Source organism: Pogoniulus pusillus, chromosome 26 (genome assembly GCF_015220805.1).
Source record: "Pogoniulus pusillus isolate bPogPus1 chromosome 26, bPogPus1.pri, whole genome shotgun sequence".
NCBI classification, from domain to species: Eukaryota; Metazoa; Chordata; class Aves; order Piciformes; family Lybiidae; genus Pogoniulus; species Pogoniulus pusillus.
In genome coordinates this window covers 19,280,392-19,306,996 of record NC_087289.1, presented here as the reverse complement: position 1 = coordinate 19,306,996, position 26,605 = coordinate 19,280,392, and the positions used below count along the sequence as shown (strand labels likewise).

General features: G+C 44.7%; 1 protein-coding gene across 12 annotated transcripts in view; it reads left to right on the top strand.

Moving 5' to 3' along the window:
• The first annotated feature begins 16,159 nt into the window (after nucleotides 1-16,159).
• PER2 (period circadian regulator 2) overlaps nucleotides 16,160-26,605 on the top strand; it is a 46,727-nt gene continuing 36,281 nt past the window's right edge. For 4 of the 12 annotated variants that reach the window (XM_064165426.1, XM_064165417.1, XM_064165424.1 and 1 more), the window contains exons 1-3: nucleotides 16,551-16,634; nucleotides 23,637-23,690; nucleotides 24,506-24,567. The gene's annotated coding sequence lies outside the window, so the exon portion shown is untranslated. Of the gene's footprint in view, nucleotides 16,330-16,550; nucleotides 16,700-23,636; nucleotides 23,691-24,505; nucleotides 24,568-24,680; nucleotides 26,583-26,605 lie in introns of those variants that run through there. The other 8 variants (XM_064165414.1, XM_064165425.1, XM_064165410.1 and 5 more) reach the window with 5 other exon arrangements.

Here is a 26,605-nt window from a genome sequence, read left to right as displayed (position 1 = left end):
GCTTTCTCTTCCCTCTGTGTATGTCAAGCCTGTACCTCTGACAGTGAAGCCGAGAATGGGCATAGGATCAGATCCAGGACATCTGGCAAAGTCTAAGGTTGATGACAAAAACTTGCTTGGCTACTAAGTTACCAGACCAGCACCAAAGAAAGAGGATTTACTGCGATCACTGTTTCTCCTCACAAGGCTCCTTAGGAGTGCCACCCCTCTTTCAAATGCTGCCAGAATGGCAATGTAAACCAAACACCTCTCTTCTACCCATTTCCTCTTAGTTATTCACACTTTACTTCCTCTAACATGGAAAACCAGGAGGAAGTTTTCAGTTGCCCTTTGCAAACTAAAGTCCAGAGCAGATCTGTAATCATGCGCTTTTGAAGGCCACGCAGGAGCGTTAGGCAGTGCAGTAACGCACACGGAAAGGGTCTGAAAGCCTGTGCTGAGAACAGCATCTCTGCCCTCACAGACTCAGCTATGCTGAGCAAAAAACTGTGATTTGTGCCTCTGCAGAAAATATTCCATTTGCATCCTATTAGAGCTACCTGGGGAGGAAAAATAATGTTGTGGAGAGCAGGAAATTTGTTCAAGTGCTTCACCTGGAGGTCAGTGGAATTCCACTTCTAAATGATGGCTGCATGCATTTTGATGCTAGAATTGTGACGACTTACAAAGGTTGGTATTACTGTACTTTGCTGTGAACAGTGATTTTTCTTTTTTAAGTGGTGAATATATTTTCCAAGAATATTGTAGACATTTGTACCATGTATGTTTGTGCCAATAAATCTTGTTTTAAGAACTTGGGGTTTGAATCGTTTCTGTTCCAAACATACAGAGTTTAAGGACACTCAAGCAGCTTCAGCTTTTGTTCCCTTTCTGTGTTAAGGGCTAAAGACTTTTGGAAATTAAGATCTTCTAATTCAGACTGAGGTTTTATATGGTAAGTCTAGCAGAAAAGAAAAGAACCATGCTTCTGCTGGCTAAACAATAACAAAGTCTGGACAAAAAGGGGAAAGGAGACAGTGACACAACCATTAAAGAACTGTGAAGATGAGCAGATGAGAGAATGGGTTTAGTGTATTTGACCTTATCCTTGACTTCGGTAGTGCTACCATATGTTTTCCTTTTCATAAGGCAGAGTTAGCTCTGGGAACTCATTGCCATGAGACACTGTTAGTTTGCAAACCTCATGTACTTTGGACTCATTTTCAAATGAAGAAAGAAGGAGTCTCTGAGAGGGACACAGGCTCTTGCAGGGTCATCTTCTGCCTTAACTTGAGACAGCTGAAGCTGGTCACTAGTGCAATGGCTTAATAAGGCACAGTTAACTGTATTTCTAGCGAGTAATTAAGCTTCTTGAAGCCACAAGAGTTGGAACCTGCTTTTCTCCTCTTCCTAGTGACTGCACCTACATTTAAAAATAGGTAAGCATCACAGCCAGTCCTGGGTAGCTCTTCACCTCCACAGGATATTATTCAACAGTTGCAAATCAAATCAGTCCATCTACAGGGCACAGCACTGCTTCTCCCTACCCAAACACACCAAAACCAGGTAATGAATCATAGAACCATGAATGGTTTAGGTTAGAAGAGACCTCAGTGATCATCCAGTTCCACACCTCCCACTACAACAGGTCACTCATCCAACCTGGCCTTGAACACCTCCAGGGAGAGGGCATCCACAGTCTCCCTGGGCAACCTGTGCCAGTGTCTCACCATCCTCAATGGAAGGAACTCTTTCCTAACATCTAGTTCGAATCTTCCCTCTGCCAGTTCAAACCCATTACCCCTTGTCCTGTCACTACAGGACCTTGTCAATAGTCCCTTCCCAGCCTTCCTGTAGCCCCCTTCAGATACTGGAAGGCCACTCCAAGGTCTCCTCAAAGCCTTCTCTTCTCCAGGCTGCAGTGCCCCAACTCTCTCAGCCTGTCCTCATAGCAGAGCTGCTGCAACCCCTTGAGCATCTTTGTGGCCTCCTCTGGACTGGCTCAAAGAGTTCCATGTCCTTCTTGTGCTGGGGGCTCCAGAACTGCACTCAGGGCTGCAGGTGGGGTCTGAGGAGAGCTGAGCCAAGGGGCAGAATCCCCTCCCTTGCCCTGCTGCCCACACTGCTCTTGCTGCAGCCCAGCACAGGGTTGCTGTCTGGGCTGCACTCACATTGCTGGTTCATATTGAGCTTTTCACCAGCCCAGACCCCCAGGTCCTGTTCCTCAGGGCTGCTCTCAGCCATTCCCCACCCAGCCTGGAGTTGTGCCTGCGATTGTGCCCACCCAGGTGCAGGACCTTACACTTGGCTTTGTTGAACATCATGAATGGCCTGGGCACACCTCTGCAGCCTGTCCAGGTCCCTCTGGATGGATCCCTGCCCTCTAGCAAGTCGACTGTGCCACACAGCTTGGTGCCATCTGCAGACTTGCTGAGGTTGCACTGATTGCTCTGTGCATGGCACTGACAAAGATGTCAAACAGCACTGGTGCCAGCACTGACCCCTGAGGGAGCCACTTGGCACTGGTCTGCAGGTGGACACTGAGCCCTTGCTCACCACTCTCTGTGCATGATAACGTCCAGTTGCTTTCTTGCATGACATTGATTTTTCAGTAAACTGTAGATTTCTCCTTGGTAACTCTGAGCATACTTGGCAGGAAATGGGGGGAAGTCTGAGCCTACGAGGAGCTAGGAAAAGCAACCACTGATTGACACAGTGCACGCTCTGGTCTCTGTGAAATAGCAAACAAGGACAAAGCCAGAAGGTGAGTGATGTTGACTGATGCATATGAATGTGATACTGAAGCACACAGGAAACTGATCAAAGGCTAAATGAGACTTATGCTGAAAATCAAGACAGTACAATGGGCTAACAATCCACTAACACTCTTGTAGCTAGGTTAGGTAGCTGAGCTCTGTTGAAACAAAATGTCCCAATTTCCAACTTTGAAGCTTACAAAGAATTCTAGGAAATGATAAAGTCAAATTAAGATGAAATAATGTGCAGGGGAGAGGTTAAGGTGGGTGTGGCAGTCAGTAAGATCACATGAAAAATCTGGTGTGTGTTTTTGCATGCCGTTCAGACAGCAGATTTGCACAATTCATGAGAGTTCAGGGAACAAAAGGAAGGACTGCTTCTTAGGGGTTATTAAGTTACCTGGGGTGAAGAGCTCTGAGATTTGCATATGCTTTGGAAAGTCAGTAGAAGATGACTCAGACACAAATCTAACATTGAAGTGACTGTCTATGCACTTTGCTTTGTGAGTTGAAGTACACTGAGGTAGCTGAATGAGCAAGACACTTTAAAGTGCTCCTGACAGATCTAGAAACCAAAAGATTACTAGAGCTCTAGATGAGAGAGAGCTAGGTAGTGGTGCTGAGTATCAGCAGAGCATCTCTTTTTGCTTCCTCACGTGTTTCTGGTCTAGGGCGAGATAACCTTGTAACACACCTGTGATTCTGGCAGTCCTTATCAACAGCTTCTGCCACAATGTGCTAGATATTAAGTACGTCTTATTATGGCAATTTGCTGGTGCAAATGCACTGAGTTATTACAAAATTAAGGGAACTTTAGAATGATTTTGCAGAGAAAAACAACTTTGCCTTCTCCTTTAGCATCCAAACAGTCTAATTTACCAGCTGTTAGCTGAACTGCTTTACAGAGGAAAGCAAGTCTGGCTTGACTACCTTCTGTTGGCCCTAATGCAGTTTTACTCTGTTGAATGTAGTCAGTGGATTTGATAATTAATCTTCCAGTACTTATCTAATAACTGGCAGGTTATTCTTTTTACTGGAAGATGTACAACACAGCACCATGTTATTTGCATGTTCTCTGTGCTAGCCTAGAGAACACCTGTCCATAGTTCAGCTCCACCAGGAGCCTGCAAAGACTTCCCAGTGCCATAATGTGCATTTCTCTGGGACACACAGTAGTAGTCAATTTCCTGTAGCAAGCCAAAATGACAGTGCAGTGAAAGAGCTAGGCAGAGCAAGCATGTCACTACCGTCATACAGCCCTGCACCAAGCCAGGCTTTGGTAAGCTTCCTTCCCGAAGCTCCAAGAAAGCTACACAGGAGAGAAAACCACACATTCTCATTCTGCCAAATGACCAGGGGGGTGCAGAGAAGTTCTTCTTCCCAGCTCAGAATCCAGCGACTTAGTTTAACTGTGACTAGCATGCAGAAAGCAAGCGTTTGAAACGGTAATGGCATAAGGAACACTGGGGCTAACAGTGCTTAAGTCACTGGGAAAGTAAACCCATCTCATAGAGCTCTCTAGACAAAGGACAAGATTATCACAATGTACACATTGCACTACAAAGACCAATTGCATCTCCCTTCAGGTCATTTTGGAGACACCTACAAGTTTCAGTGACAAAGCTCAGTCTTCTTTATGACCAGGAGCAGTCTAGATTAGTTTTGTTACCCTTCCACTTGCTTCTCAGCATCATTTGTTAACCACACGCACCTCTGGCCCCAGATAGTCCTCCAGAAAGCTCAATCTAACTTCATTCCAGAGCTGGCTAGAAACTCTTTCTAACTCCCTGGTTGCTATCTGGGAACTATGTACAGTTCTTACCATTGTGATTGGTGTTTTTCTTGGGTTTGGCATCCTCAGTCATCCTGACTGTCCATCTCTGCACAGTGGCTACTTCCTCCATTTATGAGCAGAGAGACCAAGCAAAAGCTTGCAGGATATTTTGTTGTCTGTATTATAGAAACCTGAAACGTCTTCTTACAGTGTTAGTATTTGTCACAACCCCCATGGCAGTCATCCTAACAATCCTGTCTTCCACCTCTTTGTTTCTAAAGAGCTCTTCTTTCATCTATAGTTTAGGAACAATAAAATTCTTTTTGGTGAAACAGTAGCAAGCAATATCCCCAAGGATTACTTTGATCCAAATTGCTACCTCCATTCACTAGGCAGACAAAAGCTAGGTGGCCCAAAACACTGCCTTCATCAGGCAATCAACTAATAGCTTCATTTCAGTCTTGTTTCACTCAAAAGTCTCACAGTTTGAGTGGATTTTCCTGAGGTGTCAATATGCCCAAAGTAAAACTCTTGACTTGGATATCTCTATTCTGTTTGAAGGCAAAGGCCAGTCAAAAATGCTATTATTTTTGAGATGCCTAAGGTTGGCAGCTAGATGGGGAAAACATAGTAGAAGTCTTTGTTGATGGGAGAGGATCTCTGGGAACCTTCAGGCAAAAGCAGTATCCTCAAGGCCTGTCTTTAATCTAGATGAAGAACCAGCTCACACTTCTGCAGCTGAGCCTAGAACCTGAAGTCCTACAGAGTGAGAAAGCCAAGCTGGCTGCATAAGGAGCACTGATGGATTTCAGTGGTGCTGTGCTGATACTCCCAGGGCTACCTCCTATGTACTGGCATTCTCTTGTTTGCCCTTGCTCTGGGTGACTAATTACATTGTCTCATTTGTCCTTAATGAACTCCTTCAACTCTTGTTTGAAATGCAAGTATATGATATAAATAAATCTCTGTCTTAGAAGGAAAGGCTCCAAGTTTCTCATGTACCCTTGCAAGTACCAGAACACGACACTAATGTGCAGAAGTACCTGCTGATCCCTTCACAGGACACAGCTTCGGTCGGGAGCCAGTATGAAGCATGTTACCTGCAGCTGCCTGTACAACAGTTCCCTGTGTCATGTGCTGCATGGGAATGACCTCACCAGTTGAACAGAGCTACTGAACCAGTTACAGATGTAGTCTGACAGTCACAGAACAAACATGACTCATTTAAGAACATTCCCTACCTTCCCTTTTAATAACTGGTTTTACCAAAGTCACTAAACTAGAACTGAATGGAGAACAAAAAGTTCTCTAGTCAGCTCTGCACAGAGCTCTTGCACGCCACTTAGTCCGCTGCAGGAGCACGTCTGAAACAGCTGTTTCTCCACAGTTACAACTTCTCTGGTATCTGAGCTTTCACAATGTCTATCACCTCTGGCAGCAGATACTGACATGCCAACGCTAGCAATGCTAATTCCACTGCTAATGAATGAACACTTCTGTACTGGGTGTACAGCAACAACAAAAAAAGCTTTAAACATGCAAAATATCAGTGCTGAGAAGACAGCAGCATCTGTGATGATGGTAGGAATTGTGCTGAGAACAGGGTTGTGCAAACAAGGAGATTTGTCTCTAGTTTGACCAAGCCATGAAGGCACTGCTGTGTGACTTCACACACATGAGTGCTCCACTTCCACACTCACTTTTCCGAACAAGGGGCTAAGAAATCAATCCCTGTTATGCTTTTGCTTCTTCACCTTGTGGCATCTCAAGAATCACTTTGGTGAAGCTCTTTTTGAGGAAGCAGATAACAGAAATTGTACCATGTCAGCATAAACTAAAATTTGAAACATTATATGTGAAATATTTTCAGCATTGTAAAATGTCAACTCCACTGATACCAACAACAACAACAGTCTTAGGAAAGCAAACTGAGGCTTCATCTTCAATTAAGCTATTATAGCTTGCCAATAGCATAGTGTTCTGAATGTGCAGTGCACTTGGTCCTCATACCAGGTCTTCTGTTTCAGTTTGATTGTAGTGGACTGATCTTACATCATCAACTCAGAATCACACAATCATAGAATCATAGAATGGTTTGGGCTGGATGGGACCTTTGGGCAGGGACACTCCACTAGACCAGGTGACTCAAAGCCCTGTGCAATCTGGCTTCCAATGCTTCCAAGGATGAGGCATTCACAATTTCTCTGGGCAATCTGTGCCAGTGCCTCACCACCCTCAGTAAAGAATCTTTCTTACATCTAATCTAAATCTATCCTTTCAGTCTGAAATCAATTACCCTTCATCCTGGCACTACAATCCCTGATAAAGAGCCCCTCTTTATCTCTTCTTTCCTAAGCTGGAAACAGTGGAGCCTGTTCACTTCACCACTAATGGCCGTGTCTAGGTGGGGACAGTGCAACTTTCAAGTACTTTTTGCCGATGCTCTCCCAGTGCAATTCATTGTGCTGTAATCCTCCATGTGGCTGAAGAAAGCACTGGTGTGTTAATTCGGTGTGAATTACAAGATGTTCCACTGCAAGATTCCAGGCCTGGTTACTCATTACAGCCTCATGACATGCTGTGGAGAGACATGTCTCTGGTTCTTGAGCACTGATTCCTGTTTCTGAGGAACTTGACTCCAGGGCTCTAATGAACAAGTCTGCAGTGAGGCAATGGCTTTTAGATAGTGACACAATGCACTTTAATTGCATTTTAGAGCTTCAGGAGGTCTCAGTAGACAGGCAGAGGATGAGAAGTTGATTTATTGGTTATTAGGTTCCACTGAAGTATAAAATCTATCATTTTGAAACTCTCCCTTTTTTGGTTTGCTTTCTGAAGTGCCTTGAAGAGCAGCATAGGAATCCTCTCTGATTAGGCCAAAAGATCTCAAATTCTGCTGATGCTCAGACCTAGCTTGCTCTTCCCAGACATAAGGACATGGAAAGGTTTAAACTGACCTGACTGATTAGTAAATTCTTTGACTTGCAGCTAAGGACAAACTGATGGCTTAGTTTTAAAGTGAATCGATTTTTAGTTTTGGTAAAGTTGCTTAAACACCACAGCAGGTAACTCACTATCTACTACACAGTGGGGGGGAAAAATCCACTGAAACCTGAATTTGCCTTTGATGCTGCAAGGAGAGATGGATGCATTCAGAGCAGAGATGATAAACTTAATCGGTTTTGGTTAAGAGCTGAAGTAGTTGAGTGTTTCAACACAAGGCATTACAGTCTAGTAAAACACTTGTTGTTTTATATCAGTCCTCTTAACATGAGCCAGGTGACTCCTCCTGGTGAAGTCCAGATAGTACCCATATGCAACGTAACAAAGATACAAAGCTCTACTGCAGAGGGAAATTATCTTCTTTCTGGTGGTCCAATGAACAGGAGAACACATAAGGAAATAGCTCAGCAAACTTGTTAAGCACCATCGCTGAGGAAAATACCAGCTGCAAGGGCAGCAGCAGAGACCAGCCTGCCCAAACCTGCTTTGTTCTAATCAGCTGGAGGAATGCTGCAGCATAATGGGCTACGTGCCACAGTGCCGACTGAGCTTCCTGGGTGAGAGTTGCACCCACACTCAGCCCTGTCCTTGTCCAGGGAGCTTCTACTGTTTGAAAGCTGTCTTGACTATGCCTTCATAGGCTGTCTCTACAATGCAGATGCACTCAAAGGTTGCCCCAAGTCACTGTTTTCCCTGCACTGTATTCATTTTACAAAGAGTAAGGATGCTATTAGTGCATCAAAGGAATCAGCCTCCTTAACTAAGCGTTACTTTCTTCAGTGTGAAATGCAGCAGCAAAAGCTACCAACATTATTAACAGCAATAAGTGGTTAGCAATGCACTGCAAAAGGACCTGGCTGGGAACACAAAACAGCCCTTGTAAATTATCCAGCCTGATCAAAGGGCTGAAAGGCAGCTGGATGTTTTTCAGAGCCACTAGGAAAAAAAGAAAAGTCCTGATGCTTACCCACTTTTCTGCCTAGGAACCATGGGCCCTAGAGCATTTCATATCTGCCTGCAGGAGGCATAGCTCATGGCTCTGCTTTTTTGTTAAGGTAAGATTTCCTTCTGTCTTTTCCTTTTGCTTTAACTACCCCTTTTTTCCTCAGATATATTTCCTGAGGTTTACTGTAACAGAGCACTTTAAGGTGACAGCAGCCTTTCCTCTAATGAGTAACGACTAACTAATATTACTTAAGCTTACTAATTCCTGCTTCCCTTTTATGCCCTTTAACTCATTCCTTTAAGGAATGTAAGGTCTTTTTCCACTGTGACTGAACTAAACTGTGTGTTTAATTTCTTCTATTGTGTAGTTACACAACAGAAGCATCAAATTCCAAAGTCCTTCTACCACTAATGGTATTGTGTTACAAGTGCCTAAAATGTGCCTCCTTATGAAAATGAGTGCCATACTGCAGTGCTTTTCCATGTCAATCCAGTTCACATGATCACTTTGGTTCTGTCTTCTTGCTTACCTCTCATCATCCACCCAGTAATTTCAAATTTGTTGGCCAAGGTCTACAAATGTGAGAGGAAGAAGTCCCAAGGCTATTTGAAGAAATTATACACCTGGGAAACCAAGTGGATGAGGAGAGTCTCCCTAGAGCTGCCCTGAAGAAAAGACTGTAATTAACTCATACCAGTTAAACTCCGAATAATCCATAATGACGGGAAAGATTTCTGCCCTCTGTTTCAGCTACCTTCTTCTGTAGGGCAAGTTCCTAAAGACAGTTTAATTCTAACAGAATTTGTAGTAATCTCTCGCTCCTTGGCACTATGGATCCAAGAGAGGGTGCAAAGTGACCTGTCTCTTCTCTTTTTATTTAATAACATTTGTTATAACAAGAAAATAATTTCTGATTGGTTATCAGAAAGTTCTCCTTTATTTATGGACACAATCTATGAAACTTTATTGCTGCAATACTTTGAATTGATACAGCCTACCCAGGGATGTCTGCAGTGCCTGGAAGCCTTACTAAAATTTCCCAGTAGTGTGGCCAGGTATGTCAGGCTTCTCTTCCTGAAGCAAGCTCAGCCAGCCAGCATACACCCTGTCCTGAAAACAGAGCTAAGTGTCCACTGACTTCAGCAGCAGCAATGCTCAGCTCAAAAGAGCTCATGCGTGAACTAGTGCTAATTAACACAGAACGATAATGGGAAACTCAATCTGAAAACCGAAGTGGGTTTAATTAAGAGACACTCTTTAGAATCATACGGAAGAGGCTCTCTCTCATTTAAAATTTGGCTCTTCCTGCCTCACCAACTATAAATCACTCATCTATAATTAGTATTCTTGGTAGAAGGAATGTCTGATTGTCTGGCTTAAGTTATGCTTATGACTGCAATGAGAACAGTAGGAGAGTTGGAACAGATTCTAGCTAGTGTGGTATTTAGCATCCAATTCCTTACAAATGTTTCTGTTATAATCTGTTAATGGTAGAATCTTTCTTAAAATTGGGAATAAAACGAGGAGCAAACATGCCTTTAGATTCCTAGTAGCTAAGAACAGCAGCATGACTCCACAGCACAGCTGGAAGCCTACCTGGGAACAAGAAAGAGCCCAGCTCCAACCCCATGTTCAAACCTAGCCCAATATTTTATGCAATTACTATATAATCATTGTCATCATCATCACCACTGGTGGGGAAGCCAGATCCTCTCTCTCTCTCTTCTTACTCTATTTTAAAAGAAAGTTGTGTATCTCACTGCATTTTTCTAAGAGACTGATAACAGGTCCAGAAGGAGATCATAAATGGTTTGGATATGAGTAAACTGGTCAGCAAATACAGAGTGTAAACCAATTTAAATGAACACTAGGAGTGTGCACTGGAATCAGTGGTTCTGGGGAGTCAAGGGTTGGGATGCTCTTACAGGCCCAGCACCAGCTCATAGGCATGGCTGCTTAGGCGTGTGTTGAGGAACCCAGGTGTCTCAAGGACTGCTGCTGTGAGGCCACATTTAATCCAGGAAGTAGTGTGCCTCAGGTACCAAGAGCTGTGGAAATGGTTTTAGTGCAGTCTTACTGCCTGTAAAAGAGCTTTCCCATGCCCTGTCCATGCTGCAGAAGATGAGTTGCTGATGCACAGCAGACCTGAAGTGGTCAGAGATGTAGTTTGCTTCTGAAATCACATTAACAGACTTGAAGATCAGCACATGTAGTCACACTGATAAGAGACACCCCCTTATAGTCATTTGTATCCTTCTAGTCATTTTAAACCAGAACAATTTAGAGCTCCTTTATGTGACACTTCTACACATATTTGAAGCACAAAATTGCAGTGAAGTAGCCAGCAGAACCTGAATTGAATAAAAATAACTAGAAAATAGTAAGAGCAGAGACAGAATGGTGAACTCCATTCCCCAGAACTGGCTGGGAACAGCTGTACACCTTGCAAAGGACTTGAGAGCTGCAGCACCTTCAGGGATGTGCTGCTTGAGCTGGAGCTCTTTGTCATGTTTCTTGTGTTCCTTTACATTTTAGTGGAAGAATTTTCAAGACTCTATGGCTACTGCTACCTTTCTGCTTGCTAAAGTTTGTTCCTACACTTTGTAATGCTTCTAGAAAAAGCTTGTCCATATATTCCCTGGTAATGAGGAAATTGGGTTTTTTCCTTCTCTCTCCCTTTGTCTGCACCAACAGTAACAGTGACGCCTTTTGCTCATTAGCCAAAAAACCTTTCCGGATCTTTGCAAGACTCAGTGACTGTCAGCGTCACTGTAAATGATGAGTAATTAGACTTAGGAAATGAGGAGCTAGATGTGGGCTCCAGCTGAAACATATTGATTTATTTCTTTTTTAACACTGTACAGTTCTATTAGTGCTGTGATATAACTTGTATCAGATAACTTCTGCGAGCAGACAAGTGGATAGGGATGCACAGTTACTTGAAAAATACAAACCCTAATTTTTCTGACAGTAGCAAGCCCGAGCCATCCTCAGGCAGTTTAGCACAAAGTCTCAATTTGGTTTTTTTAAATTTTGTTGCTACTCAAGACCAATCGAAACACTTTTGTTTAGCAACCCCCCCCCTGTTTCTTACAGTGTGTTGGGAAAAGGTTCAGCAAGGTGAGAAGGGGAAGAAAAATAAGTCTGTGAACAAATACATGACTCATGTGGAAATGAGAGGAACATCTGACTGTTGGTTGTATGAAAATACAACTGATATAAGCTACAGAGTAGAAGTCAAGAACAGCCATCAGGAAGAGCTTATCAATGGACGAGGGAGGTTATTCTTCCTCTGTACTCAACACTGCTAAGGCCACACCTTGAGTGCTGCGTCCAGTTCTGGGCCCCTCAATTCAAGAGAGCTGTTGAGGTGCTGGGGGTGTGCAGCCTGCAGAGGAAGAGGCTCAAGGCAGACCTCATTGATGTCTACAACTACCTGAAGGGAGGCTGTAGCCAGGTGGGGTTGGTCTCTTCTGCCAGGCCACCAGCAATAGAACAAGGGGACACTGTCTCAAGTTGTGCTGAGGGAAGTATAGGCTGGATGTTAGGAGGGATTTCTTCACAGAGAGAGTGATTGGCATTGGAATGGGCTGCCCAGGGAGGTGGTGGAGTCACCATCCCTGGAGGTGTTCAAGAAAAGACTGGATGAGGCAATTAGTGCCATGGTCTAGGTGACTGGATAGGACTGGGTGCTAGGTTGGACTGGATGATCTTGGAGGTCTCTTCCAACCTGATTGATTCTATGATAATGCTAGTAATAATGAAGAAAATGGAGGGAGTTTCTCCTCCACCTCTATTCTGCCCTAATAAGGCCACATCTGGAGTACTGATTTCAATTCTGGGCTCCCCAGGTCAAGAGAGATGGGAAACTATTGGATAAAATCCAGTGGAGGCTACAAAGATGATAGGAGGGACAGAAGCATCTCTCTGACAAGGACAGGCTGAGAGACTTGGGGCTGTTTAGCGTGGAGAAGAGCAGCCTGAGATCAAATCTTAATGCTTATCAATACCTGAGGGGTGGGTGTCAAGAGCCAGGCTCTTTTCAGTGGTGCGCCCTGGAATGACAAGGGGCAATGGGCACACACTGCAACAGAGGAGGTTCAACCTGCACGTGAGGCAAGCCTTATATCTTGTGAGATTGATGGAGCACTGGACTGCGCTGCCTCCCCTGGAAAGATTCCAATATGATCATGGGCAACTTGTCCTGGGTGACCCTGCTCTAGGATGGAGGTTGGATTATAGGTCACTTCCCACCCCCACCATCCAGTGATCTGCAATTTTGTGTGCGTGTGGGAAGTGTTGACAATATTAGAAAGCACAGGAAACAAGAGGGGGTTCAATTAAAAAGCCCTTTCCAAAGAACTGTCTTTTCCATGTAAAGTCCTTGCAGGGGAGAGAAAAAGGAGAGAAGGAAAAAAATGGACCTAATTCTACCAAGTAATCGTTTATGATTTGAGGAAGGTATTTAGCTGGAAAAAAAAATCATGGCATGGAAGAGCTTGAACAGCACATGGCCATGCCAGAACAGCAGTGCAATCTGAGCAGCGCTAGTTGTGTAGTTACAAGCAAACGGCGAGGCCAAACCTGCCTGGACTCTACTTAGGAAGGGCTGCTATCAACCATGGCGTTTCATACAGACTGATATTTGCCTTCTCAAACCATGTCAAAGCATGACAGTGTTTCACCTCACCAACCAATAGCCACTTCAGGTGAACGTTAGTGTGAGATGTGATGTGTGACACGGTGAAAGAGATGTAGCAGAGGGCTTGCCTTATATACAAATGGTTTGTTCTCATCACGATCCAACAGTTACAACTGAATACAAAGTTGGGAAGAAAATCTCAACTACCTCAATCTTTCTGCTAAAACTTTTTGTCTAAGCACACACAAACCTGTTTTACTCATACTGCTAAAACTCTTATTTACTAGGGCAGCTAGTAACAAGTAGTAGTAGCTACTTAATATGTAGAGTGACCTTATAAATCAAAACTTTTTTGCCTTGTAGCATTTTGCAACCACTTCCTTTTGCTTTGTTTCTCAGCAGGTGAGCCGCTGAGTCAGTTGTAATGTTCATTCCTCCAGGAGCCATGTGCCTGCCTCCTTGTTAGCCCATACTAGTGTCGTTTGGAATGACTTGGATCTACACACAGCACTGGAACTTTCAGCAAAGGTGGCATATCAGAGAAAAAATGGACTGGACCAGCTCAAGATGCACAACCAAATTTCAAACAACTGTTTCCCACAGCTTTTGGCAAATTCAGTAGAATCACAGGATCACAGAATGTCAGGGGTTGGAAGGGACCCAAAGAGATCATTGAGTCCAACCCCCCTGTCAGAGCAGGACCACACTATCTAGTTCAGGTCACACAGGAACACATCCAGACAGGCCTGGAAAGGCTCCAGAGAAGGAGACTCCACAACCTCTCTGGGCAGCCTGAGCCAGTGCTCTGGGACCCTTACAGAAAAGAAGTTCCCCTTCGTGTTGAGGTGGAACCTCCTGTGCTGCAGCTTCCATCCATTGCTCCTTGTCCTATCCCAGGGAATAGTGAGCAGAACCTGTCCCCCCCCTCCTGACCCCCAGCTCTCAGATGTTTATAAGTATATATATAAAGTTATAAAGACTAAAAGGTGGCAGGAATAGAACTTAAAATTATTCCTGTAAGCTTGACCAAAATAAGGGTTTAGTATCCCTTTAAAACAAGCAGAGCCCAGTAATGCCTCTCGTAGTTACCCGGACGGAAAAGCTACTGGCTATTTCTGGTGGTGGTGATTACTGTTCGCCTGCTAGAACTGGCATGCTCTGCTACAGTGATGAATGTGTCTCCTGTCCTGTTTGATCTGGAAACTCATTCAGCTCTAGTGCAGTGCCATAGTTTGCCTCCAGCCTCTCATTCTTGCACTCAGGGCATGGGGGACCTTACTGTTTTGCCTCAGTTGAAGTGCCTTACTTCAAATCTGTTGTAAGAGGCACTGCCCTTAGCACACAGCCAGAGAACAGGGTTTTTTTGGCACATGCATCAAAACCAACATCCCCCAGAAACTTAAAATGTCGTTCTACATCACTCCAACCCAATCAACCCTGAAGCTGAGAACTTAACAGAAAAGATGATGAAATTTTGGGTGTGAAGTCCTAACAGCGTCAGTAAGTTGATCAAACTACACAGAGAATGTCTAATTAGGATTAGTCTTTAAATTAGACTCCTCAGAGAAAAGCAAACTAAGAATGGGATCCTGATAAGCTGACTTGTGCACCGCAACAAATCCAGTTGCAGAATCTGGTCCTAATGCTTCCGCTGCCCACCCCCTTTCCTCTCCAGGAGTTAAATACTCCACAGTACTTTATTCACAGGCTGTTTCTGTAACAGTCATAGCTTAAATATCACTGCTCCTAATGTACTTATCCCTAACACCACAGTGAGGGAGGGAATCGGCATTAACCTCATTTTGCAGACACAGTGGAAGCCCTTATGGCTCTGCACCGTGCTGCATCCTAGGGTGCAATTGCATGCATGCAGTCAGTGTGAAAATGTTATGTCAGACTGACGTGCTCACAGGAAGACTCGCAGAGCAAACTTCGGCACACTCCCGGCTCCTTCTTAACGTAGCCTCCTCTGACTACTAAGGTAAATGAAGTTCAGAATGCATCACAGCATAGCCTCGGAAGATGTGACTACAGCCGTGCCACACATCTTGGACTATCTAACACTGGATAATCTTACTGCTGAACTGTAGCAACCCAAACCTCAGCTTCTTTTCCACCACGCTTTGGGAGGGCCGCAGGGGCCTGAGCAAAAGGCTGTGTGACTGATGTCACAGAATTCTTTAAGGCTCTTTTTTAACGAGAGATGGAAGTGACAACACTTCCCAAAAGCTTTGTCTAAGTAGAAGGGACAGCGATTTAATTTTTCTTTTTTTGTATAAATGTGCCAACTTGCAAACTTTCTTCTTGTACATTTGGAATGGGATCAAAGAAGTGTACCAGAAATTAGTTATCCACAAGAGAACAGGAGACACTTTTCATGCCTTGGAAACTCTTAGTTAAACTGTATTTGTACTTCTTCAAACTGAGGCTAACCGGGGGGCGCCGGAGAAAGGCGCCGGCCGCTCCCAGCCCCGCACTCCGCTTAGCGCACAGCACAGGCCAGTTTCGAAACGCCAGGGCGTGCACGGCGCGCGGGCGGCAGCACCGCGAAACGAGACACGGGAGCTGCTCCTTATGTAAGCCAACCGAGCCTCCGCCAGGCCTTTGGCTGGCCCGGGTGCGGCATCGCCGACGGCTTCAGCTGCCATCTCCGCACCAAGAGCAGCGCACTCACACCGTCTCACCGGGAGCGCCAGGCTCTCCCGGATGATTTCCTTTTCCCCTCAGCTCGGAGCTCCGCCGTGCCGTTAGCGGCAGCTCACGGGAGTCTCTTCCAGCGCGGCCTTTCCCTGCCGGAGGGGCGAGAGCTCTTCCTGATCCGCCCGGATCGCTCCCGCGGGGCGGCCCCGCCGCCCCTCGCTGGCCAGGCGGCCGAGAGTGGAGCGCGTCGCTACCGGGCGGCGCCTTCCGCCCTTCGCCGAGCCTCTCAGCCGCGCCGAGCGCGCGCACGGGTCACTGCCGGTCGGGCCGCGCGCGCCGCCGGGCCTCAGCGCGCGCGCCCCGGCCGCCAACGGCCTCCCGCGCGCCGACCCAGCGGGCGGGCGCGCGCGCGCCGACGTCACGGGCGGCTCCGAGGGGGCGGGGCAGACCCGCTTTCCCTCCGGACTAGAGTAACCTCTGCCCTCCTCGGCCCCTCGGCTCGGCGGCGGAGAGTTAGCAGAGGCGGAAAGAATCGGAGCAGCAGCGGCGTGAGGCACCGTGATACCTGGCACCGGTTGCGCGTGCTCCGGTAGGCTCGCAGAGACGCGTCCGCGACGAGGGAGGGGGGGCGGAGGGGGGAGGGGCAGGCTCGGAGGCGATCGTGGCTGCCGGTGGAAACATGGTGCCACACGTGAGGCTTATGTAAAATGAGCGGCGTCCGGCGCCGCCAATGGGAGAGGAGCGCCGCCCGGCCCCGCCCTTGTCCCCGGCTGACGTCACCCGCCTGCAGCCAATGGCCGCGCGGGCGGGGCGGGCGCTCCGCGCTCAGTCACGTTTCTGCCTGTATGAAGTCGGTGCCGGGCTGCGCCGAGCTGGGTGGACGTGGTGTGCGCGGTGAGTCGGGCTCTACTGGGCGCTCTCCCCGCGACCGGCCGGAGCTCTGGGTGCCCCACGGGCAGGTGGGTGGTGGACGGAGGGGGCGGTGGACGGCAGCGGCGGGGGGCAGAGGGGCTTTCCCCTCCTCCCGCGCCCGCTGGGCCGAGGTTACGTAACCCCCGCGCGCTGGGGCTCTCCCGTTGCCGAGGAGACAGGACGGGGCGGGCGGTTCCGCGGGGGTCCGGCCGAAACTCCCACCGGGCAAAAGGCGAGTGGGGATCCCTGTGGACTAGGGGCTCGGGTGTGACACGCTCCGCCATCTCGGAGCACAACGGGGGCGCCCGCGTTGACTCATTCTTCGGGCCGGGGCGTGGGGTGGGAGTCTCAGGAGTGGGTGTGATACTGCACTCGCCCATTTTGGACTGGAACGGGGGCAGCTGGGGGTGGGGGACAGAGATATGCCTTCTGCCCTAACTCGAGCCACGACGGGAGCTGGGGACTCCGAGACGCGGCCGTACCACGGCCACCTCCTTCTCAGACGGTAGCTGGAGAAGGGGCAGCAGCGCTGATAACCTCCTCGGTCAGGACCACGGAGTGGGGGTTCCGGAGTGCGCTCTTCTCGGACGGGAATGGAGTAGCGACGGGGGTGTGAGGCACAGACTGACTCCTTCCCACCTCGCGCCGGGGCGGCAGCTGGAGGCTCCGAGGGGCGGGTGGCGCCCGCCTTAGAGCGGGAAGGAGCAGCGGTCCGGCCGGTGTGGAGGAGAAGGAGGAGCGCAGCGAGGCAGCTGTGATTTCTCCGCCCCGGGGCCGGCGAGGGGCCAAGTATCTCCGGCGGGGCTGGTCTCTCGGTGCTGCCCCGGGGCTCCGCCCTGGCGGCCGTGGTGGTGAGGCGCGGGCTGCGGCTGCAAGTGTGAGAGGTCAGCGTCGGGGCTTGGACCGAGCAAACGAGCGTGGGGTCCGGCACGCTGAGCCAGGAGCGAGGCCTCGCCCTCCGCCGCCCCGCTGTGAGGGGAGAGCGCTGTAGCCATCTGTCTGGGTAGCTTTTTTTCACGTGGGGAATGATGTGGCAGCAAGTTAGAGAATCTCAGCGCGCCGCCGGCTTGCGTGAGCTACAGGTAGATTAGGCAACAGGTGCTGTGGATTCCTTTGTTGTTGTTGCCTATAGTTGCAAGGACACTTTGTTCCTTGAGAACCGTGTGTTTGTGTTGCTGTTAACATGAGTTGCATGCTATTACATGCGTGATTACAAAACAGTTTATGTAAGTACAGTTTCATGCAAATAGATGAGCAGTGTGGTTACAGTGACACTTCACAACTGATTTTTGTGATAGATTCGGATAGGTTACAGCATTTCTCTGAGTACTACAAGAGCTTAAAAAGCCTCCCGAGAAGATCAGTGTGAGGTACTTGGGAACAAGCAATTTGAGATTATATTCCATTAAAACGGTGACTTGGCTGAGGCAGTGCATGTGAAGGATTCTGATGAAACACGTTGGGTTTAGGGTTTAGGCTGTAAAATGTAAGTCTTTTTTTTTCCAAACATAAGTCTGAGGCTTAGAGCCTTGTGCATCTGAGACTGAATAGCTACCACTTTCACCTGTTCCCATTTACTTTTAAATATGTAAGTCCTGTAATGATTCTAGTGGTAAGATTGTCTGTTCAAGTCAAAAGTGACATAAAAACCTGATACAGTACAGTGAGGAACTTTGGCGTTGCCAGTGTTGATTAAACGCAGCGGTTATTGCAGATACTGTTAGTTGGTGTTCATCAAAACTGCTTGTTGTCCCATTGGAATCTGAGCTCATCACAACCATAGCCGTGGGGAGTATCGACCTGAATGAAAATGTTTATTTTCAATAAATGTAGTGTTGTTGATAAAACTTCAGGGTGTCAAGTTGACAGCTAAGGCCTGTAAGGTGTGGCCTCATCTTGTATACTAGATGGTTTGAGGGCATTAAGCTGGAAGCTCAGGCTTGCCCTACCTTCTAGAGTGCTTCAGTGTGTGTATGTGTCCTTGGGCACAGGGCTGTTTATGCACTTTACACAGCAGCTCTAGAACACAAAATTTGGGAGCAGGGCCTAGAATTTGATTGGTGTTAGGGAGAATGCCCACACTGTTGTACTGTACTGTAGCATCAAGTTCCTTGTTGCTTATGCTTGTGTGTGTTTGCATGTTCTTGTGAGCTTTCCTACTGCAACTTGCATTATTTCTGCAAGGTGAGGGAGTTTCACTGGAGAACTGGACCATGTCCTTGCTTCATCCAGTGCTTGCTGTTAGCCACGTGGCTAGCACTGTCCGAAAGTGTGGAGGCCTTGTGCTGGGATGAGGAGGTTGCTCACCCCTCTAGTAAGACATGGTGGAAAAGAGAGGCACTTTAGGGGGAAAATATAAAGGTAGTACCTTTTACTTTTAGTAGGGCTTTGGCTGTTTAAGTAGTTTGTTTCAAGATAGTAGGGAGAATACATTAGTTGGGTAGTTGGCTTAAGTGTTCCAACTCTGTTCGGTGAAAGAGCATGGCCTATGCTGTGAGTAAGTAGAGAGTAGCTCAACTTAACCTATGTCCAGAATGTAAAGGCATGAAAGCAGGATTTTGGCTTTTGCACACTTTCTTCAGATTCAGCAAGTTTTGTGGTTTCATTTATGATCCACAAAGAGTGTGTTTTTGCAGGACTGTTTTCTCCTTTAGTAGGACTTATTTTAGGCTTTCTGCATTTAGCAAATGAACACTGTGAAGATCTGTGCAGTCCTTCTCCTTTTGGATTTCTGCAGAAAGGCATTAGAGAGACAGCATGTTGTGGTAGTTCTTGGCATAATGTCTTACTTGCCCACTCCCCGCCCCTGCCCTAGGCATATGATTAAAGTATGTAACAACTCAGTTTATCAAACAAACCTAGTGGAGCTTGTCCCTGGACAATACATTTTTATAGTAGTAAATTTCTCTTTATGAAGAATCATGGTTTTTTGAGTAAAGTGAGATTTTGATGGCATTTAGCTATAGTATGAGAATAGAATGAAATGGGGAAAGTGACTGGAAGTAGAGTTCTGGATTTTTCTTCCACCTCAGACTTTGTTATGACCAGGAAATGTTTGCTTTAGATACAGATTGATAAACCAATTTTCTTTCACCTGGGTTCTTGCCACACCCCTATTTCTCTTGCATCTTTACAGTATTAGAATGTCCTTTACCACAGGAGAAAAACCTTTTTTAACCCTTTATATCATAAACACATGAACAAGTTCCTGTGGAGTGAGATTTTTGGTGTGATTTAAAAGCAAGTAGATTACCAGTAGGCAGTAGAACAGGTAAGTTATCGCCAGTCTAGATCGACTGTACTATATTATATAGGGTTGCTATGGTTGGCCTATGTTAAAAGGGAACATCATGTTCTTAGTGAGATGTTGTGCAAGGTTTGGCATGAATGTCCTATAGATGCTGCATTATACTAATAATGTTGCCACATCATAATTACTAGATGATCAGGTGCTGCAGAAAAGGAATTTTCATGTCCAGTTTTGGTTGCCTGGCCTAGAATTCTTCTATGAGGATGGTGGATTGTAGAGTTTAAGTGGATTGTCTAGCTGCATTCATGCTTTCCACATCCAATTCTATCCCTGTTATGCAAGTTTTAAACTGTTTGAATATTTATTATTCTGGCTTGTCAAGCATCAAGCAGCAAATGGGTCAGTTAGTACCTGCATTATTCTTTGTGATAAAGTTTTATTACTCTGAAGGGCTTTGACTTGGGCTTTTGGATATTGATGAGGTTGGATGAAAAAAATGCTGTTTTCTGTCCAGTGTACAAGGTTTGCTCCCTCTCCTGCTTTAACTGCTGCCTTGAAGTGGGGTCTCAACTATTAATGTCACGTGTGTTGTTGATAGTAAAGCTTGCTTGTTGGTTAGTAAGGAACAATTCTACCTTTGGACACGTAGTGGGATTTTTGAGAGGTCATTTCTTTTTAACTACAGGTGAGATGCTTCCTTTGGTGAAGTATGTTTAAAGGGTGTGGGAAAAGATGAGGCAGCAATCAAAAATAAAACCATTGACCTATGAAGCGTGTCCTGTTGCTGGGATTTCTGGTAGCCCCAGGCCACTTTGAAGTTCAATACAGCAAAAGAGACCAAAAATGAGGAAGGGTCCGGTGGGTTGGGTAAGTCTGGGGAGAGGCTCTGCAGCTACGCTTCAGTGAGTGTTTTGCTCATGCTGACAGTGAGCCAGCAAGCAGATTGTAGTATGGAGGCACTTGAACACATGGTAATCCACATGCCTGAGCATATGCACAGTGATCTGGTACGCCAGTAAATGGCTTAGATCGCCAGGCATGCTTGTGCAGCCTGCTTGTGCTCTGCCTGCCAGCAGTGCTGGAATCTGAGCAGGTCAGGCTTCTGTGCTTCCATTTCATGTTTCTAAGGTTATTTTTGAAGTGGTTTTTATGCCTGAATGCCTGCACTGGACCTGTGTCAGTCCATTACAGAGTCCTCTTACTTGCCCCTCTCTTGATCTTGGGGAGTTCCAGAGGGACAGCAGCAGTGTAGTCACTCTCATGCAAAGGCAGTGGTTCTGAAGAGCATGTGCAAGTGAGGTTATGAGAACATTTTGTGTGTGTGAAAGGTATTTTAAGACCAAGAAAAAAACTCATCCAGATGCTTTTAGCTGCTGCTGAAGTAGCATTTGGTAGCCCTAAGGGAACCTTCTGACTGGTTTTGGTAGCCTTATTTACACAACTTTGCCTATAGGATACAGTGAATTGAGAAAAACCTACTTTCCTTGAGATAGGAAAATGGTAATTTAGAGTTGTATCTGTCCTTAATTCTTTTTACAATAGAAAATAAAACTTTATTTGGGATGATGAAGGGATAGAAGTTCAATGTACTGTTTAAGAGTGGACTGAAATAACACAGAGGGCATGTTTCTTGGGGAAAGAGTATGAGGTCATTCTTCAGGTTGTGTCAGCTGGCTGCAGAAGTTCAGTGCAAGCTGTACCAATGTTAATCCTGAAAGGGTGTAATAGTGGGAAAGAGAGTTCATTTGTGCATCAAATTGTCTGGGAAAGACTTTGGGGTTTTGTTTACAGCTGGTTTCAAGTGTGCCATGGCAACTCTTGCCACTTCATTTTTTCTTTTGGATACTAGGAAATCTTTAGCTATTCTGTAGGTGATTTTCAAAAGTAGAACTGGCTTTTAAAACCCAGAACCAAAGCTATACTGCCTTTCAAACATTCTGTCCTAAAACAGAGCCACTTCAGTGTTAAGTAATACCTGCAATTTTCTGTAATTGAAGCTTAGGGAGGCAGCATGTACTGGACATCCTCACCACTTCTTTTTTTTTAATCCTATCTTTACTCCTTGCAGATTTTGTAGCTTGCTGCCTTTTGCGTGTGTGTGTGTGCTGGACCTTATTACATGTACTTTTATGTTTATGTAATTGTGCAAAGATCTTCAGTGTATAAAGCACTGCTTTGCTTTCAATTACTTCTTGATCATGGGTTCCTCAGTGGCTTGAGCTCTTATTTCTCAATCCTAATTCATCCCACTCACAGGACAAGTAGTTATGTCACCACACTTCATGAAGTGCATTAGCATGCAGTGGGGCCCATATTAGTAACAGAGAATTTATTTGGCATAGAGTCTTCTAGAACAGGTCTTTAATTCTTATTGGAATCTTCAACTGAATATGAACTACAGCAATGTCTAAAGAGCAGTATTAGGCTGGAACATTTTGTAAATGTACTACCCCTTGGTGAAATTCTGCCCCTTTTTAAGGTGGGGGAGCAATAGACATGCAAATACACATCTTAATAGAGGTGCCAACAAATACTAAAGGGGAAATACGGTGTTCTAGATAGTTAAGATCTAGTTTTTCCTATAATAAAGGGGAAATGTATGACTGAATAGTGGAATGTGATAGTTTTTCCCTCCTGCCTGTTACAATACTTCCTCAAATACATAATTTCTGTTACTTCAGTCAAAAAGCCCAAGAGTTGACACGCAAATATCTGAGAGTTATCACTATTAGCACAGCAATGCTACCTCATGGAGGTGAACTTGTTGAGTTCAACAATGTGCTGGTACTGTACTGGTTATAAAAAAGCAGAGTTGACTTTGTGTTGTTTTGTTACCTCAGGCTTTGTGCTTTTGGTTACTCCATGGGGAGAAAAAGATGCTTTAAAGCCAAAAGAAAATAATAATGGTGCTGTGGGTGCTTCAGGAATAGAAGTGACTGGTGTGATAAGCTTTGATCCATTGAGGAACCATCACTTCAGTGCTGAGGGATTTTTTTCCCCCTCTTTAGCCTTTTGGGGCATAGTTGAGGGAACTTCTTTATGTGTGTTTTTTTTCTTGTTTTCTTTTTGAATGGGTATACATAAAAGACATGTACGTTTCAGTAAGCCAGGAACAGCTTTTGCTGTAAGAAGGCATGCTTGTTTTTTGGAATGTGGAACTAGTCTTAGTCACAATGTCAATACTTTCTCTAGAGAGTTAATTCAACCTAGTGAGCTTTTCATCTGATAAAGCTAGGAATTTGTGTTTTGGTGATGTAATGTTTTAAGCTTGTAATCTGTTGAAAAAAACATTCCAATTCAAATATATGATCCCAAATTTTATACTTGATAGTACTCATTCTTCAGCTAGGATATTCTCAAATGAGTGAATGGTTGGTCTTTGAAGTACACTGTTGGTATTTGTGTTATCCAAACATCGTTTTAGCAATAAATAAAGATAATGAATGGAATTTTGGGAGATTTCTTATGTTTATAAGGGCAACAGAATGCAATAAATAGTTACTCTGTGTTGCTGAAGAACCAACTTAGAAGGTAGGTTATAGGAATGTAAGTATTTTTTTATCCATAAACTTTCCTGTAATTCTCTATGTCTAGTCTTTTTATCTGTTCTTCGTCTGAGGAGCACATGTTTTGCATGCTTGGAGTTCTGTTGCATTACAGAATGGACTCAACTTATGTTTAAAATGATGTTTTAGCTTTCTTGTAAAATGGTGTTTTGTTCTTGTTTTTAACAGGAACGTGGTGATGCTTTCATATTTGGAAAGATTGTGATTAGTATATTCACTAAGGTGAGCATCTTATGTTGTCCCAGGAAAGTGGTTTATAATACCAGTTCCTTCTGAGTCTTACTTTTTTTTCATTGCTGGTTTGTGTTCTTCCTCTGAGCTGTAATGGCAGAATGCTGAAAAAGACCTCTTGTACAAGTTACGGAGCACAGGAAAATGATGCAGCCCCTCTAAATCTTCAGGAAACTGAAATTTAGTGCCCAGCATCAAGTACTGCATCTTGATGATTTGCTGTGAAGAAGTTTGTCAATAACTTCCACTCTCTTGATTGCTCTTGCAGTTCTAAGAAATCCTAATGACACTGAATATCTTGGGGTAAAAAAGCTGAAGTACCTAGTGTTACTCTGATAATCAATATGCTTAAGGGGAGAAACAAAAATGTTGCCTTTGGTATGTGAGAATCTGATGACAAAGCATATTAAATTTGATTAGGATGTGTGGTGGATCAAGAAAGCAAAATAGGCAATCAGAATTATGGGAGTATTTTGAACATGAAGAAAAGTTTATGGCAATTGAAGCAGAAAAAGAAAACTCCTGGGTGTTCAAAAGAGAAGGGTGGAGTGTCATCTGTGATGCAAAGACCACTTAGCCAAATGGTGATGCTGTTCGATGAAAGGACAGCATTGGTCCAAGGCAGGAAGGGGAAGGGTAATTGCACTGTCATATTGCAGTATAGATGCAATTGTGCCAGATTTTGAAGATTAATATTATAGGGTCAAATTAGTCTAAATGATTGAAAAAAAGAAAAATGCTGTTTTTCTGTGACTACAAAATGTGATCAGGATAGATTGTCAAAACTGACAATATTCTCTTTTCAGTGCTGCAGGAGTGACTTCAGTCGTCTGCAGAAAGTGACCGTGGTTGAGATCCTGTAATACAGGTGTGTTCCCTAAAGCAGGTGGTTCATTCTGTTCTAATCATAGAAAAGTTCATCTTGGTACTGAAGGAAATGTTGTCACACATTCTGTATTTCTTGTATCCTGATGAAATCAGATGTCCTTCTGTGGAAGAGACCTTCTTGGGATTCCATACATGGATGAACTCCTCTAGTTCTTTGGGATTTGGATGTACTCAGTCACCTGTAGATTTTCCCTGATAAGTAATAGAAAACAGAAGGTTAAATTAAACTGCCTGCAACTTACTCAAACTGATAAAATGCCTGGTCTGAACAACTTGTGGTTACTTTCAGTAAAATAAACTTCTTGGCATAGGTTTGTCTTAGCTTTTAATTGAATTGTAGAAAGGCTTCTAATGAGAATTGTAAGTAGTTTACAAGGACTGTTTTTACTTAATGTCTTCCTAAATGCATTACGTAGATGAAGCAAATATGATAGCAAATTAAAATAGTACATACTGGTAATGCAAATACTCTCTTCAAACCTAGATTCCATTAAACCTTTACCTCCAGCATGACTTTTTCATAGCTAATCAAGCTAGTGAAGAACTATGTCACTTCATAAGTAGTCAGGCAGGACCTCGTGCCTAGTTTCTTGTAGGTATTGATTAGTGAAAAAGATAGAAACTTAACTCCATTAAGGAAATAGAGGGTACAGGCAGATGAGTTAGTGTGAGGGAGTTGGAAGGCCTGCCTTTAAAGTAAAATAGATATATTTTGTAAAGATATTCCACCTTTTTAGTGTCCTAGCTAAAAATTGCAAAATCTGCAAGTAGGCTACAGATACAGCAGTTTCTAACACCTTTTGTGGTTACAGATAGAGAGCTTATAATTTTTTAGTCAATTTATGATTAAGACAGATGAAAAGCATTTAAAGAATCAATGTGTGCAGATTTTTGTCGTAATCCAGGACTTGTAGAACTTGTATCAGCTTTGCAACCTTGTGCAGAATGGAGTATTGTGAATAATTTCTTCCTTAACTCTGGCCAACACAAATGTACTTTTAGCAGTTGGTAGACGTGCAGCATTTTAAATTAAGGCATGTTAACATGGGCTGTCTTCCAAAATGGTTAGCTTGGGATTTGAACACGCTTCCAAGCATTCCTTCTGCATATTCAGCTCACTTAAAGTGATGTAATTGTTTGCCACGCAAATGTTGATCTTCTGAACTTCAGGTTTTTATTCTGCTGTTTCTGTGTTACATGGCAGTAGTGTGTCCCAGCAGACTTGGTTTAAGAGAGGAGCTTTCAAATTTTGCTTTTCCTGCTGCAATTCCTAGTGTGCTTGGAAAATTTTTATTAGGCAGAGTAACCATGTTAGTACAGACCTCTGAATATAAGGAGACACTTTACACTCTTTTCTTTTTTAATTGTGAGGTTGAGCAAGTGGAACAGTGGCTGTGGGATCTCCATCCTTAGAGATATATAGAAGTCACATGAAGGTGGTCCTGGGCAGCCTGCTTTTAGGTGACTGTCTGAACAGATGACTCTCATAGGTCCCTTTTGCCCTCAAACATTCAGTGATTCTGTGAATTGACATTTTATAACTGCCTAGTAAACTATTTGATGCTCATACCAAGCCTATGGGAATGTAGATGAGTTTAGTTTGGGTGTTAAAACTGTATTTTGACCAAAGTTCTTCAGCAGTCGGTGCTCCTGTTGAGTATACGTCAGGCATTTTATCTACTGGAGAGGTTGGCTCTTTGTTCTAACTGCCTGTGTCAGCCTGTGCAGACTATGTACATACTACGCATGTACATAGTATGATACCATGCTGATAGCTGAACAGAAGGGTTATTTTATTTAGTGTAGAAGATTCTGTTGTTTAAGAACTCTGTAAGACCTTATTTTAGACCAGAAGTGTTTAAAATGCAAATTTGTATCTGATTCTTCTGCTGGATGACAGTTTCATGTTTAACCAACATTTATCTGCATAGGCATGGCATAACTGTGAGCATCTCTCTGGTATCTGTTTGAAGAGGACACTGTTGGGGGGCCCAGGTATTTCTTTTATATTTTATAGT